A 15,370-nucleotide genomic window follows, 5' to 3' on the forward strand; every position below is an offset into this window, starting at 1 on the left:
TACTCCTACAGGGGATGGGCTCCTCCGTGGGTATACTCCTACAGGGGATGGGCTCCTCCGTGGGTATACTCCTACAGGGGATGGGCTCCTCCGTGGGTATACTCCTACAGGGGATGGGCTCCTCCGTGGGTATGCTCCTGCAGGGGATGGGCTCCTCCGTGGGTATACTCCTACAGGGGATGGGCTCCTCCGTGGGTATACTCCTACAGGGGATGGGCTCCTCCGTGGGTATGCTCCTGCAGGGGATGGGCTCCTCCTTGGGTATACTCCTGCAGGGGATGGTTTGCTGGAGAGCATGGACCACTTCCTGCTTCAGTGCCCCTTTAACACAGAGGTGTACAACCGGGTGGGCGCTTCCATCCATCGGCCCGGGTTGGCCGGTCTCTCCTATGCGGAGTGGGCCTATGGAGCATTCAGAGGCCTGGGTGGCCGGGACCGATGCACTTTGTTCCTAGTCAGTCTAGTGGTCAGGTACCACACGTGGAACGCACAGTGTTTAGCACTGACACAGCGTGAAATCCTCAAAGCTGACTGGAGAGCTGCTACCACCTGACTAGGGGAGTATAAAAACCTCTGCTGGGCGGGAGCACATGGTCTTGGAATCCAGTCAGTAAGAAGAGTAGCAAGTGCTGTGTGCAGCTCCTCCAGAGCAACTGTCCAGACCCGCTGCCAGGAAGAAGAGGCACCTCAGGCCGCTGCCTAATACCTGAGGGTAAGTCAGGAGACTCCAACCCAGAACCGCAGCTTCCACTATTGGACACAGTTCTCCCTACATCAGCCCAGCCCGAAGCTACTACCAGGCTCAGAGTAACCTTCCTGCGGAGCACTTACCTCCCACCAGCTCACAGAATCTATTGCTGTTATGTTTGCTGTTTAATAAAGAACTATAAGTTGATTTGCACAACGTTGCCTCAGTCTGGTCCCTGGATACGGCTGTTACCACCACGGGCTCCTCCATCCATTACCCAGGGACTTATCTTACAGACACTCAGGGGTTGCCCCAGGGAGAACCAGTACATCAGCCTCTCCATCCATATTCGTTGCACACAGCACCTGCTGGAGAGCTGCCAGGCTGTAGGACAGTCCTCCGGTCCCCATACCAAGCACCTTGACATTAGCGTGCCCTAGGCCGCAACCGCCAGCCACCCCGGTATTCCGGGCCCCGGCTGCCCCCAGGGTCCCAGGCTAGGCCCCGGTGGGGGATGTTGCATATGCTAGGTGTGAATGGGGCTGGAGCAGCAGGTAAGTTGGTTTTGTGTTCTGTACTTTCAGCACAGGATAAGTATAATACGGCAGGTTATACAGGACTGGCAGAGTATACATGTAAGGGCTGTGAGTGGAGGACACCTGCACACATTGGCTGTGACCTTCGCTGACATACAATTCGTTGTGGTCTCCTGAGACCTCAGGACTGGGCGGCTGTGAAATGCATCTGATGACAAGGTCCCAGCTGAGGGGCAAGCGCCTGGCACTGGGTCATGGACTGCACTGACCCCTGTAAGTTCACACTCTTAACCCTAGAGCCCTGGCATGTGCAGGGCTACAGACAATGACAGTCACCTGGCTGTAGGGGGCGCCCTCACACATCCACATTCATGACTATAAAGAGGGGATAAAAACCTGCAGCTTCATTAATTATATCACATACAAGACATAACCATTAAATAGAGAGGTCACTAAGCCCCTCCCCCATGACCCCCAACATCCTTAATGAATCAGGAGTCACTCAGATGCACAAATAAAAACAACATGCAGGAAAATCCCCATCAATGAATGAGAATATACAGAAGACACAAGAAGATCTGTACAATAAGGCATTTCCGAAACATATCCTGCAACAATATACAGGACTGTCATCAGCAGGGGGCGGGACTACCTCTCACACAGGATATACAGGCAGGGGGCGGGGCTGTGACTACCTATCACACATGATATACAGGCAGGGGGCGGGGCTGTGACTACCTCATACAGGATATACAGGCAGGGGGGCGGGGCTGTGACTACCTCTCACACAGGATATACAGGCAGGGGGCGGGGCTGTGACTACCTATCACACATGATATACAGGCAGGGGGCGGGGCTGTGACTACCTCTCACACAGGATATACAGGCAGGGGGCGGGGCTGTGACTACCTATCACACATGATATACAGGCAGGGGGCGGGGCTGTGACTACCTCATACAGGATATACAGGCAGGGGGGCGGGGCTGTGACTACCTCTCACACAGGATATACAGGCAGGGGGCGGGGCTGTGACTACCTATCACACATGATATACAGGCAGGGGGCGGGGCTGTGACTACCTCTCACACAGGATATACAGGCAGGGGGCGGGGCTGTGACTACCCCTCACACAGGATATACAGGCAGGGGGCGGAGCTGTGACCACCTCTCATACAGGATATACAGGCAGGGGGGCGGGGCTGTGACTACCTCTCACACAGGATATACAGGCAGGGGGGCGGGGCTGTGACTACCTCTCATACAGGATATACAGTCAGGGGGCGGGGCTGTGACTACCCCTCACACAGGATATACAGGCAGGGGGTGGGGCTGTGACCACCTCTCACACAGGATATACAGGCAGGGGGTGGGGCTGTGACCACCTCTCATACAGGATATACAGGCAGGGGGTGGGGCTGTGACCACCTCTCATACAGGTTATACAGGCAGGGGGCGGGGCTGTGACTACCTATCACACAGGATATACAGGCAGGGGCGGGGCTGTGACTACCTCTCACACAGGATATACAGGCAGGGGGCGGGGCTGTGACTAACTCTGACACAGGATATACAGGCAGGGGGCGGGGCTATGACTACCTCTCATACAGGATATACAGGCAGGGGGGCGGGGCTGTGACTACCTCTCATACAGGATATACAGGCAGGGGGGCGGGGCTGTGACTACCTCTCACACAGGATATACAGGCAGGGGGCGGGGCTGTGACTACCTCTCATACAGGATATACAGGCAGGGGGGCGGGGCTGTGACTACCTCTCATACAGGATATACAGGCAGGGGGGCGAGGCTGTGACTACCTCTCACACAGGATATACAGGCAGGGGGCGGGGTTGTGACTACCTCTGACACAGGATATACAGGCAGGGGGCGGGGCTGTGACTACCTCTCATACAGGATATACAGGCAGGGGGGCGGGGCTGTGACTACCTCTCACACAGGATATACAGGCAGGGGGCCGGGCTGTGACTACCTCTCATACAGGATATACAGGCAGGGGGGCGGGGCTGTGACTACCTCTCATACAGGATATACAGGCAGGGGGGCGAGGCTGTGACTACCTCTCACACAGGATATACAGGCAGGGGGCGGGGCTGTGACTACCTCTCATACAGGATATACAGGCAGGGGGGCGGGGCTGTGACTACCTCTCATACAGGATATACAGGCAGGGGGTGGGGCTGTGACCACCTCTCACACATGATATACAGGCAGGGGGCGGAGCTGTGACCACCTCTCATACAGGATATACAGGCAGGGGGGCGGGGCTGTGACTACCTCTCACACAGGATATACAGGCAGGGGGGCGAGGCTGTGACTACCTCACACAGGATATACAGGCAGGGGGCGGGGCTGTGACCACCTCTCATACAGGATATACAGGCAGGGGGGCGGGGCTGTGACTACCTCTCACACAGGATATACAGGCAGGGGGCGGGGCTGTGACTACCTCTGACACAGGATATACAGGCAGGGGGCGGGGCTATGACTACCTCTCATACAGGATATACAGGCAGGGGGGCGGGGCTGTGACTACCTCTCATACAGGATATACAGGCAGGGGGGCGAGGCTGTGACTACCTCTCATACAGGATATACAGGCAGGGGGGCGAGGCTGTGACTACCTCTCATACAGGATATACAGGCAGGGGGGCGGGGCTGTGACTACCTCTCATACAGGATATACAGGCAGGGGGGCGGGGCTGTGACTACCTCTCATACAGGATATACAGGCAGGGGGGCGGGGCTGTGACTACCTCTCATACAGGATATACAGGCAGGGGGTGGGGCTGTGACCACCTCTCACACATGATATACAGGCAGGGGGCGGGGCTTTGACCACCTCTCACACAGGATATACAGGCAGGGGGCGGGGCTGTAACTACCTCTCATACAGGATATACAGGCAGGGGGGCGAGGCTGTGACTACCTCTCATACAGGATATACAGGCAGGGGGGCGAGGCTGTGACTACCTCTCACACAGGATATACAGGCAGGGGGCGGGGCTGTGACTACCTCTGACACAGGATATACAGGCAGGGGGCGGGGCTATGACTACCTCTCATACAGGATATACAGGCAGGGGGGCGGGGCTGTGACTACCTCTCATACAGGATATACAGGCAGGGGGGCGAGGCTGTGACTACCTCTCATACAGGATATACAGGCAGGGGGGCGGGGCTGTGACTACCTCTCATACAGGATATACAGGCAGGGGGGCGGGGCTGTGACTACCTCTCATACAGGATATACAGGCAGGGGGGCGGGGCTGTGACTACCTCTCATACAGGATATACAGGCAGGGGGTGGGGCTGTGACCACCTCTCACACATGATATACAGGCAGGGGGCGGGGCTTTGACCACCTCTCACACAGGATATACAGGCAGGGGGCGGGGCTGTAACTACCTCTCATACAGGATATACAGGCAGGGGGGCGGGGCTGTGACTACCCATCACACAGGATATACAGGCAGGGGGCGGGGCTGTGACTACCTCTCATACAGGATATACAGGCAGGGGGGCGGGGCTGTGACCACCTCTCACACATGATATACAGGCAGGGGGGCGAGGCTGTGACTACCTCTCACACAGGATATACAGGCAGGGGGCGGGGCTGTGACTACCTCTCATACAGGATATACAGGCAGGGGGGCGGGGCTGTGACCACCTCTCATACAGGATATACAGGCAGGGGGGCGGGGCTGTGACTACCTCTCATACAGGATATACAGGCAGGGGGCGGGGCTATGACTACCTCTCATACAGGATATACAGGCAGGGGGGCGGGGCTGTGACTACCTCTCACACAGGATATACAGGCAGGGGGCGGGGCTGTGACTACCCCTCACACAGGATATACAGGCAGGGGGCGGAGCTGTGACCACCTCTCATACAGGATATACAGGCAGGGGGGCGGGGCTGTGACTACCTCTCACACAGGATATACAGGCAGGGGGGCGGGGCTGTGACTACCTCTCATACAGGATATACAGTCAGGGGGCGGGGCTGTGACTACCCCTCACACAGGATATACAGGCAGGGGGTGGGGCTGTGACCACCTCTCACACAGGATATACAGGCAGGGGGTGGGGCTGTGACCACCTCTCATACAGGATATACAGGCAGGGGGTGGGGCTGTGACCACCTCTCATACAGGATATACAGGCAGGGGGCGGGGCTGTGACTACCTATCACACAGGATATACAGGCAGGGGCGGGGCTGTGACTACCTCTCACACAGGATATACAGGCAGGGGGCGGGGCTGTGACTAACTCTGACACAGGATATACAGGCAGGGGGCGGGGCTATGACTACCTCTCATACAGGATATACAGGCAGGGGGGCGGGGCTGTGACTACCTCTCATACAGGATATACAGGCAGGGGGGCGGGGCTGTGACTACCTCTCACACAGGATATACAGGCAGGGGGCGGGGCTGTGACTACCTCTCATACAGGATATACAGGCAGGGGGGCGGGGCTGTGACTACCTCTCATACAGGATATACAGGCAGGGGGGCGAGGCTGTGACTACCTCTCACACAGGATATACAGGCAGGGGGCGGGGTTGTGACTACCTCTGACACAGGATATACAGGCAGGGCTATGACTACCTCTCATACAGGATATACAGGCAGGGGGGCGGGGCTGTGACTACCTCTCACACAGGATATACAGGCAGGGGGCCGGGCTGTGACTACCTCTCATACAGGATATACAGGCAGGGGGGCGGGGCTGTGACTACCTCTCATACAGGATATACAGGCAGGGGGGCGAGGCTGTGACTACCTCTCACACAGGATATACAGGCAGGGGGCGGGGCTGTGACTACCTCTCATACAGGATATACAGGCAGGGGGGCGGGGCTGTGACTACCTCTCATACAGGATATACAGGCAGGGGGTGGGGCTGTGACCACCTCTCACACATGATATACAGGCAGGGGGCGGAGCTGTGACCACCTCTCATACAGGATATACAGGCAGGGGGGCGGGGCTGTGACTACCTCTCACACAGGATATACAGGCAGGGGGGCGAGGCTGTGACTACCTCACACAGGATATACAGGCAGGGGGCGGGGCTGTGACCACCTCTCATACAGGATATACAGGCAGGGGGGCGGGGCTGTGACTACCTCTCACACAGGATATACAGGCAGGGGGCGGGGCTGTGACTACCTCTGACACAGGATATACAGGCAGGGGGCGGGGCTATGACTACCTCTCATACAGGATATACAGGCAGGGGGGCGGGGCTGTGACTACCTCTCACACAGGATATACAGGCAGGGGGCGGGGCTGTGACTACCTCTCATACAGGATATACAGGCAGGGGGCGGGGCTGTGACTACCTATCACACAGGATATACAGGCAGGGGCGGGGCTGTGACTACCTCTCACACAGGATATACAGGCAGGGGGCGGGGCTGTGACTAACTCTGACACAGGATATACAGGCAGGGGGCGGGGCTATGACTACCTCTCATACAGGATATACAGGCAGGGGGGCGGGGCTGTGACTACCTCTCATACAGGATATACAGGCAGGGGGGCGGGGCTGTGACTACCTCTCACACAGGATATACAGGCAGGGGGCGGGGCTGTGACTACCTCTCATACAGGATATACAGGCAGGGGGGCGGGGCTGTGACTACCTCTCATACAGGATATACAGGCAGGGGGGCGAGGCTGTGACTACCTCTCACACAGGATATACAGGCAGGGGGCGGGGTTGTGACTACCTCTGACACAGGATATACAGGCAGGGGGCGGGGCTGTGACTACCTCTCATACAGGATATACAGGCAGGGGGGCGGGGCTGTGACTACCTCTCACACAGGATATACAGGCAGGGGGCCGGGCTGTGACTACCTCTCATACAGGATATACAGGCAGGGGGGCGGGGCTGTGACTACCTCTCATACAGGATATACAGGCAGGGGGGCGAGGCTGTGACTACCTCTCACACAGGATATACAGGCAGGGGGCGGGGCTGTGACTACCTCTCATACAGGATATACAGGCAGGGGGGCGGGGCTGTGACTACCTCTCATACAGGATATACAGGCAGGGGGTGGGGCTGTGACCACCTCTCACACATGATATACAGGCAGGGGGCGGAGCTGTGACCACCTCTCATACAGGATATACAGGCAGGGGGGCGGGGCTGTGACTACCTCTCACACAGGATATACAGGCAGGGGGGCGAGGCTGTGACTACCTCACACAGGATATACAGGCAGGGGGCGGGGCTGTGACCACCTCTCATACAGGATATACAGGCAGGGGGGCGGGGCTGTGACTACCTCTCACACAGGATATACAGGCAGGGGGCGGGGCTGTGACTACCTCTGACACAGGATATACAGGCAGGGGGCGGGGCTATGACTACCTCTCATACAGGATATACAGGCAGGGGGGCGGGGCTGTGACTACCTCTCATACAGGATATACAGGCAGGGGGGCGAGGCTGTGACTACCTCTCATACAGGATATACAGGCAGGGGGGCGAGGCTGTGACTACCTCTCATACAGGATATACAGGCAGGGGGGCGGGGCTGTGACTACCTCTCATACAGGATATACAGGCAGGGGGGCGGGGCTGTGACTACCTCTCATACAGGATATACAGGCAGGGGGGCGGGGCTGTGACTACCTCTCATACAGGATATACAGGCAGGGGGTGGGGCTGTGACCACCTCTCACACATGATATACAGGCAGGGGGCGGGGCTTTGACCACCTCTCACACAGGATATACAGGCAGGGGGCGGGGCTGTAACTACCTCTCATACAGGATATACAGGCAGGGGGGCGAGGCTGTGACTACCTCTCATACAGGATATACAGGCAGGGGGGCGAGGCTGTGACTACCTCTCACACAGGATATACAGGCAGGGGGCGGGGCTGTGACTACCTCTGACACAGGATATACAGGCAGGGGGCGGGGCTATGACTACCTCTCATACAGGATATACAGGCAGGGGGGCGGGGCTGTGACTACCTCTCATACAGGATATACAGGCAGGGGGGCGAGGCTGTGACTACCTCTCATACAGGATATACAGGCAGGGGGGCGAGGCTGTGACTACCTCTCATACAGGATATACAGGCAGGGGGGCGGGGCTGTGACTACCTCTCATACAGGATATACAGGCAGGGGGGCGGGGCTGTGACTACCTCTCATACAGGATATACAGGCAGGGGGGCGGGGCTGTGACTACCTCTCATACAGGATATACAGGCAGGGGGTGGGGCTGTGACCACCTCTCACACATGATATACAGGCAGGGGGCGGGGCTTTGACCACCTCTCACACAGGATATACAGGCAGGGGGCGGGGCTGTAACTACCTCTCATACAGGATATACAGGCAGGGGGGCGGGGCTGTGACTACCCATCACACAGGATATACAGGCAGGGGGCGGGGCTTTGACTACCTCTCATACAGGATATACAGGCAGGGGGGCGGGGCTGTGACCACCTCTCACACATGATATACAGGCAGGGGGGCGAGGCTGTGACTACCTCTCACACAGGATATACAGGCAGGGGGCGGGGCTGTGACTACCTCTCATACAGGATATACAGGCAGGGGGGCGGGGCTGTGACCACCTCTCATACAGGATATACAGGCAGGGGGGCGGGGCTGTGACTACCTCTCATACAGGATATACAGGCAGGGGGCGGGGCTATGACTACCTCTCATACAGGATATACAGGCAGGGGGGCGGGGCTGTGACCACCTCTCACACATGATATACAGGCAGGGGGGCGAGGCTGTGACTACCTCTCACACAGGATATACAGGCAGGGGGCGGGGCTGTGACTACCTCTCATACAGGATACACAGGCAGGGGGGCGGGGCTGTGACTAACTCTCATACAGGATACACAGGCAGGGGGTGGGGCTGTGACCACCTCTCACACGGGATATACAGGCAGGGGGCGGGGCTGTGACTACCTCTCATACAGGATACACAGGCAGGGGGGCGGGGCTGTGACTAACTCTCATACAGGATACACAGGCAGGGGGTGGGGCTGTGACCACCTCTCACACAGGATATACAGACAGGGGGCCGGGCTGTGACTACCTCTCATACAGGATATACAGGCAGGGGGGCGGGACTGTGACTACCTCTCATACAGGATATACAGGCAGGGGGGCGGGGCTGTGACTACCTCTCATACAGGATATACAGGCAGGGGGGCGGGGCTGTGACTACCTCTCACACAGGATATACAGGCAGGGGGCGGGGCTGTGACTACCTCTCATACAGGATATACAGGCAGGGGGGCGGGGCTGTGACTACCTCTCATACAGGATATACAGGCAGGGGGTGGGGCTGTGACCACCTCTCACACATGATATACAGGCAGGGGGCGGAGCTGTGACCACCTCTCATACAGGATATACAGGCAGGGGGGCGGGGCTGTGACTACCTCTCACACAGGATATACAGGCAGGGGGGCGAGGCTGTGACTACCTCACACAGGATATACAGGCAGGGGGCGGGGCTGTGACCACCTCTCATACAGGATATACAGGCAGGGGGGCGGGGCTGTGACTACCTCTCACACAGGATATACAGGCAGGGGGCGGGGCTGTGACTACCTCTGACACAGGATATACAGGCAGGGGGCGGGGCTATGACTACCTCTCATACAGGATATACAGGCAGGGGGGCGGGGCTGTGACTACCTCTCACACAGGATATACAGGCAGGGGGCGGGGCTGTGACTACCTCTCATACAGGATATACAGGCAGGGGGGCGGGGCTGTGACTATCTCTCATACAGGATATACAGGCAGGGGGGCGAGGCTGTGACTACCTCTCATACAGGATATACAGGCAGGGGGGCGAGGCTGTGACTACCTCTCATACAGGATATACAGGCAGGGGGGCGGGGCTGTGACTACCTCTCATACAGGATATACAGGCAGGGGGGTGGGGCTGTGACTACCTCTCATACAGGATATACAGGCAGGGGGGCGGGGCTGTGACTACCTCTCATACAGGATATACAGGCAGGGGGTGGGGCTGTGACCACCTCTCACACATGATATACAGGCAGGGGGCGGGGCTTTGACCACCTCTCACACAGGATATACAGGCAGGGGGCGGGGCTGTAACTACCTCTCATACAGGATATACAGGCAGGGGGGCGGGGCTGTGACTACCCATCACACAGGATATACAGGCAGGGGGCGGGGCTGTGACTACCTCTCATACAGGATATACAGGCAGGGGGGCGGGGCTGTGACCACCTCTCACACATGATATACAGGCAGGGGGGCGAGGCTGTGACTACCTCTCACACAGGATATACAGGCAGGGGGCGGGGCTGTGACTACCTCTCATACAGGATATACAGGCAGGGGGGCGGGGCTGTGACCACCTCTCATACAGGATATACAGGCAGGGGGGCGGGGCTGTGACTACCTCTCATACAGGATATACAGGCAGGGGGCGGGGCTATGACTACCTCTCATACAGGATATACAGGCAGGGGGGCGGGGCTGTGACCACCTCTCACACATGATATACAGGCAGGGGGGCGAGGCTGTGACTACCTCTCACACAGGATATACAGGCAGGGGGCGGGGCTGTGACTACCTCTCATACAGGATACACAGGCAGGGGGGCGGGGCTGTGACTAACTCTCATACAGGATACACAGGCAGGGGGTGGGGCTGTGACCACCTCTCACACGGGATATACAGGCAGGGGGGCGGGGCTGTGACTACTAAGTGCACATGCATGTTGTATAACTCGGTGATGGAGCCTCCAGGTTGGGATCTAGCAATATTGTTATTATCCACATGGAGAACACTGGCTGATCGAGGATTAACAGAGGGGTTCCCTGCATCACAGATATCCACCATAAACAGAAGTGTTCCCTGTCTGCGAGGTAACAAGCAAGCGCTCTCACACATGAATACACATCAAGTCCACAACCAGAGCTCAACCACCAAAGTCTCAGGCAAAAAAAGAGCAGAACTTTCCAATCAGGGATGTCGCTCCACCTTGTGCCCAAATAGAAGACCCCTAGAGTTACACGGGCGGCCGTCACTCCGGGGTCGGCATTAATCCATTGTTAGATTCTGCCTTTAGATGGAAAAGAAGCCGCCTAAATCCTACATCACAATGGTGCAGATCACCAGGAAGAAAAGTATTTATTCAGAAATACTCAAAACATCATAAAATGTGCACGTAATGTTAGAAAGATCCAAAGAGGCCAAAGGGGGGGGGGGGGGGGCGGCGTGTCTATAGGGGCGCTAGATGCCGTGTCTATGGATCAGACCTTCCATTCTTCTGCCAGTGCAGACTAAACCTCCATCCAGATGACCGTAGCATTCACTGCTGCTTTGCATTCTGGGAGATGTAGTGTCTCTCTGGATCTGGATGGTGGAGCCCCTGAGGCAGGAGCATTACTTGTTGCCTTTCACTTCGTGTCTTCTTAATGATAAGTGTTTGATTTAATTCAGCTGCGCTTCCTTTGAGGAAAAGCGCTAAGCAGGACTGTAATATCATCGTTATTTACACTGCAGCATCAGGACCAGCCTCAGGTGCTCCACTCCTGAGACACAAGAGGAACCTCTGACACAGGAGACGCTGGGAAGAAGGAATGGCCATGGACTATCAGCTCTACCACGGCCCGCAATCTATCCAGACAACCGCAGGGTGAGGGAGGTCAGAGAGAAGTATTAAAGGAAACCTACCACTTCTGAAGGTAGGTATGAGATACAAACACCGGGCACCAGCTCAGGGTGAGCTGGTGCCGGTGCTTAGTCTCGTTAGTGTTAAAACCGCGGTATCGCGGTTTTAACACTTTTGAAACTTTCTAGCAGAAACTGCTTCGGCGCTTCGTGCACACGATCGTGCGCGCGCCTACATTGGAAACGCCGCAGGCGTTGCGCGCGCACGGTCGCGCGCAGCGCCGAAGCAGTTTCTGCTAGAAAGTTTCAAAAGTGTTAAAACCGCGATACCGCGGTTTTAACACTAACGAGACTAAGCACCGGCACCAGCTCACCCTGAGCTGGTGCCCGGTGTTTGTATCTCATACCTACCTTCAGAAGTGGTAGGTTTCCTTTAATGGGAACAAAGCACTTGGGGTGAGATAGAAACCTCCTGTTATCTCCTGCAGCCTCAGTCTGTCCGGACTTGTACTGATGAGACACTTGCTGTGTTTTTCCTTCTCCTCATATTACTGCACAGATCTATAACCTGACCCCTCATGGGCTGAAGAAGACGGGTTGAGGAGAGAGAAGGAAGAGGCTGATAAGGTTTGCCATATTTCTGAGATATTCAGTGACGATTGCTGCAGCTCATTGTAGTCCCGGAGGAGAAGTGTCCCATCCCGCAGTCTAATCACACACATTATACTGGATCTGTGATACTATCACCCACCTCTGACCCCAATACATCTCTACCATGTCCTGCACAATACTGGGGGGTCAGGACATTCCCCCGCCAACAGGGGGCGCCACTACCAGCTCCTAGGTCTGTACCATAGATAGGGACACAGGTCACATGACAAGTGTCACTGCAGCACTGACCACAGGGGGCGCCACTACCAGCTCCTAGGTCTGTACCATAGATAGGGACACAGGTCACATGACAAGTGTCACTGCAGCACTGACCACAGGGGGCGCCACTACCAGCTCCTAGGTCTGTACCATAGATAGGGACACAGGTCACATGACAAGTGTCACTGCAGCACTGACCACAGGGGGCGCCACTACCAGCTCCTAGGTCTGTACCATAGATAGGGACACAGGTCACATGACAAGTGTCACTGCAGCACTGACCACAGAGGGCGCCACTACCAGCTCCTAGGTCTGTACCATAGATAGGGACACAGGTCACATGACAAGTGTCACTGCAGCACTGACCACAGGGGGCGCCACTACCAGCTCCCAGGTCTGTACCATAGATAGGGACACAGGTCACATGACAAGTGTCACTGCAGCACTGACCACAGGGGGCGCCACTACCAGCTCCTAGGTCTGTACCATAGATAGGGACACAGGTCACATGACAAGTGTCACTGCAGCACTGACCACAGGGGGCGCCACTACCAGCTCCTAGGTCTGTACCATAGATAGGGACACAGGTCACATGACAAGTGTCACTGCAGCACTGACCACAGAGGGCGCCACTACCAGCTCCTAGGTCTGTACCATAGATAGGGACACAGGTCACATGACAAGTGTCACTGCAGCACTGACCACAGGGGGCGCCACTACCAGCACCTAGGTCTGTACCATAGATAGGGACACAGGTCACATGACAAGTGTCACTGCAGCACTGACCACAGGGGGCGCCACTACCAGCTCCTAGGTCTGTACCATAGATAGGGACACAGGTCACATGACAAGTGTCACTGCAGCACTGACCACAGAGGGCGCCACTACCAGCTCCTAGGTCTGTACCATAGATAGGGACACAGGTCACATGACAAGTGTCACTGCAGCACTGACCACAGGGGGCGCCACTACCAGCTCCCAGGTCTGTACCATAGATAGGGACACAGGTCACATGACAAGTGTCACTGCAGCACTGACCACAGAGGGCGCCACTACCAGCTCCTAGGTCTGTACCATAGATAGGGACACAGGTCACATGACAAGTGTCACTGCAGCACTGACCACAGGGGGCGCCACTACCAGCTCCTAGGTCTGTACCATAGATAGGGACACAGGTCACATGACAAGTGTCACTGCAGCACTGACCACAGGGGGCGCCACTACCAGCTCCTAGGTCTGTACCATAGATAGGGACACAGGTCACATGACAAGTGTCACTGCAGCACTGACCACAGGGGGCGCCACTACCAGCTCCTAGGTCTGTACCATAGATAGGGACACAGGTCACATGACAAGTGTCACTGCAGCACTGACCACAGGGGGCGCCACTACCAGCTCCTAGGTCTGTACCATAGATAGGGACACAGGTCACATGACAAGTGTCACTGCAGCACTGACCACAGGGGGCGCCACTACCAGCTCCTAGGTCTGTACCATAGATAGGGACACAGGTCACATGACAAGTGTCACTGCAGCACTGACCACAGGGGGCGCCACTACCAGCACCTAGGTCTGTACCATAGATAGGGACACAGGTCACATGACAAGTGTCACTGCAGCACTGACCACAGGGGGCGCCACTACCAGCACCTAGGTCTGTACCATAGATAGGGACACAGGTCACATGACAAGTGTCACTGCAGCACTGACCACAGGGGGCGCCACTACCAGCTCCTAGGTCTGTACCATAGATAGGGACACAGGTCACATGACAAGTGTCACTGCAGCACTGACCACAGAGGGCGCCACTACCAGCTCCTAGGTCTGTACCATAGATAGGGACACAGGTCACATGACAAGTGTCACTGCAGCACTGACCACAGGGGGCGCCACTACCAGCACCTAGGTCTGTACCATAGATAGGGACACAGGTCACATGACAAGTGTCACTGCAGCACTGACCACAGGGGGCGCCACTACCAGCTCCTAGGTCTGTACCATAGATAGGGACACAGGTCACATGACAAGTGTCACTGCAGCACTGACCACAGGGGGCGCCACTACCAGCTCCTAGGTCTGTACCATAGATAGGGACACAGGTCACATGACAAGTGTCACTGCAGCACTGACCACAGGGGGCACCACTACCAGCTCCTAGGTCTGTACCATAGATAGGGACACAGGTCACATGACAAGTGTCACTGCAGCACTGACCACAGGGGGCGCCACTACCAGCTCCTAGGTCTGTACCATAGATAGGGACACAGGTCACATGACAAGTGTCACTGCAGCACTGACCACAGGGGGCGCCACTACCAGCTCCCAGGTCTGTACCATAGATAGGGACACAGGTCACATGACAAGTGTCACTGCAGCACTGACCACAGGGGGCGCCACTACCAGCTCCTAGGTCTGTACCATAGATAGGGACACAGGTCACATGACAAGTGTCACTGCAGCACTGACCACAGGGGGCGCCACTACCAGCTCCTAGGTCTGTACCATAGATAGGGACACAGGTCACATGACAAGTGTCACTGCAGCACTGACCACAGGGGGCGCCACTACCAGCTCCTAGGTCTGTACCATAGATAGGGAC

The sequence above is a fragment of the Engystomops pustulosus genome, chromosome 9, assembly GCF_040894005.1.
Source record: "Engystomops pustulosus chromosome 9, aEngPut4.maternal, whole genome shotgun sequence".
NCBI lineage: Eukaryota > Metazoa > Chordata > Amphibia > Anura > Leptodactylidae > Engystomops > Engystomops pustulosus.